Source organism: Lolium perenne, chromosome 7 (assembly GCF_019359855.2).
Source record: "Lolium perenne isolate Kyuss_39 chromosome 7, Kyuss_2.0, whole genome shotgun sequence".
Taxonomy (NCBI): domain Eukaryota; kingdom Viridiplantae; phylum Streptophyta; class Magnoliopsida; order Poales; family Poaceae; genus Lolium; species Lolium perenne.
The window spans coordinates 257,075,481-257,078,464 of NC_067250.2; the positions used below are offsets into that span (position 1 = coordinate 257,075,481).

The 2,984-nt window shown below is 47.3% G+C and overlaps 1 long non-coding RNA gene across 1 annotated transcript; it reads right to left on the reverse strand.

The window, feature by feature from the left end:
* Positions 1–991: 991 nt before the first annotated feature.
* On the reverse strand, positions 992–2,433 carry LOC127311974 (uncharacterized). The gene is made up of 3 exons (XR_011749472.1): positions 1,725–2,433; positions 1,287–1,627; positions 992–1,175 (listed from the first exon to the last, which is right to left on the reverse strand). It is a non-coding gene; the product is annotated as an uncharacterized lncRNA (long non-coding RNA).
* Between the last annotated feature and the right edge of the window lie 551 nt (positions 2,434–2,984).

Sequence of the window (2,984 nt, forward strand, 5' to 3'; positions counted from 1 at the left end):
CGCTGGTGCAATCGTTTTCTTCTTAGAGACGTCGCTTTTGGAGAGTCTGTATTTCAGGTGTTGTCTTGGTGGTGGATGTATTGATGTTGCTAGACTTGGGATACCGTGGCAGGACTTTTATTTTTTTAGTTTTCTTTTCTCTTTTTGGTTGTGTGCATCCGTACTGCCACTAGTGTGTTGCGTTGTTGCAGAGGCTGGGCGTAATTGGTATATTTTAATATTAATATATTCCCTTTATCGGAAAAAAAAACTATTTCGGAATAATTGGCATGCATGCACTTAGAAAACCGTTCCTCTCACACTCAAGCAGTGTTTCCCACTCCCTTGTGCCTCCCGATCATCTATGGCAGTTGGATCACATTGCTTCTATGAAACTTGCGAGACGTGGCTACATATATAGTCATGTGCAATTAAGGAGTCTGTTGCCGGACGCACGGGACGAAAGAAGCGTTTCGTCCCTGCCCGCTCCCGCGAGCGGCAGGGCGAAACCCTAGGCGCCGCCTCCTCCTCCCACCCTCCTCCTCCTCCTCCCCCTCGCCGCCGCCAGCAGGCATCGCTGGGCAAAGCCCCGGGGCACCGGCGAGGCATCTCCTTCCCCCTCGCGCCACTACAACAGGACCCCTCCTACAACAACGCATTTATCTGTATCTAAATGTTCATTTAGGCGTTGCTAACTCATATACCAACGGATAAAAATGTGTTGCGTTTTTGGGTGTTGCAAGGGTCTAAGGCAACGCATAGAAGTCCGTTGGTAACCAATGGGACAAGCGTTGCAAAGTAGCTACGGTGTACGAACAACGGTTGTACACGTTGCTAGGGACATCTCACACGTATGTGAATATTTATATATTGAAAATATTATTGTCTAGGTTGGATTTTTTGATTGGTTTAGACCGTCGTAGGTTTTTTCTAAGCGAGGGAATGATTTATATAAGACATACAAAACATATGAATCACATTGAATTTGTATTGCATCACAAATAATTGAATATTTATTATTGACAACACGATCTGATACATGGAATACTTCTGAAAACTAGAAACTTTACAATCTTGCATCTAAATATGATATTCTACCAAGTCGAATATATTGTTTCCAATATTTTGCCTAGAATGTTCAGAGCTGATATCCGAATATTCCAAATCTTGCTTATTTATGGGACCTTGTATGGCACCTGCAAATACAAAGTATTGTTTTCAGTATAAAAAACAGCAAAAAAGAACAGTGTTACGTGTGGTAAATTCTATACTAAGTATTTCCTTTAAAATAAATTAGGTACGCTCACCTTGGATGGATGATAAAGCTAAGTCAGCATGCAATATTCTTTTTGCTATCCTTTGCAATTGAAATAGCTCATCAGACACACACGTCATAATGGCTACCACAGATGGAAATACATGATGAAATCTGGTTAAGAAATAGACTCGATGAGATCTAAACGGACCCACCTAACAGAAGACTAAAATGTTTTGTTTAACTGATGATCCATGGAACGACAGATCTTACATATTTTGGGGTCTCACCAGAAAATCCTACCTTTTTCTGTGTAGTATTTAGGGTGAACATGCAGGCATCTTTCATGACCACAAGCCCCTCCCAGCTGACCTTAATATCTTTGCCCGCTACCTATAATAAAAGGTAGTACTTGGGAATCAACTAAATCTATTAAACATGTGAATTTAAAAACAACTTCAAATTTAATGTTATTTTATATCCACCATACCTGCAGAGACTTTGCACAACAACGACGGGCAGGTTATCAGCTGAATCATGCAGTGCATTAAACTGTCAGCTGTAGTTCCTGCTGTCCTGCATCGCCACCTTGAACGATAATATTACCTTAACCATCAAAACGCACTGCTTCATGAATGATGTCACGTTCAAGGGACAAGAACGAGTGGCCTGCACTACTTGTTTGGTTCTCCCTTACACGATACATAACATGAAGGATATTACTGCGGCAACAATAACGATTACAACCTGAACTTTTCACCAAGACAAATTCTTGACAAAAAAAATTATAGACATTGCCTGCTCCACGTGAATTAATAACTCACCTGTAGTACCGGAAATAGAACTCCCTGATCCCTGAACCACTTCATCTCCACGTACGTCGTCCCCAGATCCTGCTGCCACCATCGTGGATTGTCAAAATTGGCATTCATCCCCATCACGAAATTGTCCTATCGAGATTAATCTGCGCGAGAGGCAGATCTAGGCGATTGCATCCCCACTCCGTGGAGAACCTGCATGCCGCGGCCGTGGCAATATGCGACCGGAAAAGGTTCTCCGCCGAGGACCCCTTGGTGCTTCCGGGATTTTCATTTTGCAATCCGGCTGCCATGGATCACCGGCGAGGGAGCATCGTAGAAGGTCGTGAGGTATCCCAGACCCAGAGAATTCGAGGGAGGCGGTTAGGTTTGGGGAGGCGAGCGGGGACTGCAGGGTTGCGATCCTGCTTTTGTGGCTTGTGGGGTTACAGAACTCGTGCTAGTGGGCTGGGCTTTTAGTTTTTCTTTTCCATAGTTGCAATATGTACAGTGCGCAACGAATTGACTGCAACACATACATCTGTATCTACCATAGAATTTTACAACGAATATTTGAAGGGTTGCCAAGTATGCGTTGTTTTAGATGGGTTCTTCTTGTAGTGCGCGGCGGTGGCGGCGCGGGCCGAGGCTGTCGCCGGGGGCGCCGTGCTGGTCGGGGGGCGCGGTGGCGCGGCAGCTCGTCCGCGGCGTGGAGGCTCCAGGTGCTGGGCGTGCTCGCAGCGCGGCGTCGTTTCGTTGCGGTCAACGGCGGGCGACGCGCGCAGGGTCCAGATCGGACTGCAGGGGGCCGATTCCGACCCGACGCGGAGGCGTGCGCGGCCATGGCGGCGCGGCGGTTCCGGGCGGCGATTCTGACGAGGCCGGGCAGGGTGGCCATCTGGCTGCCGTGTGCAGGGCCGGGGCAGGGGCCCCGGGCCCTTGTGCTTGCCCGC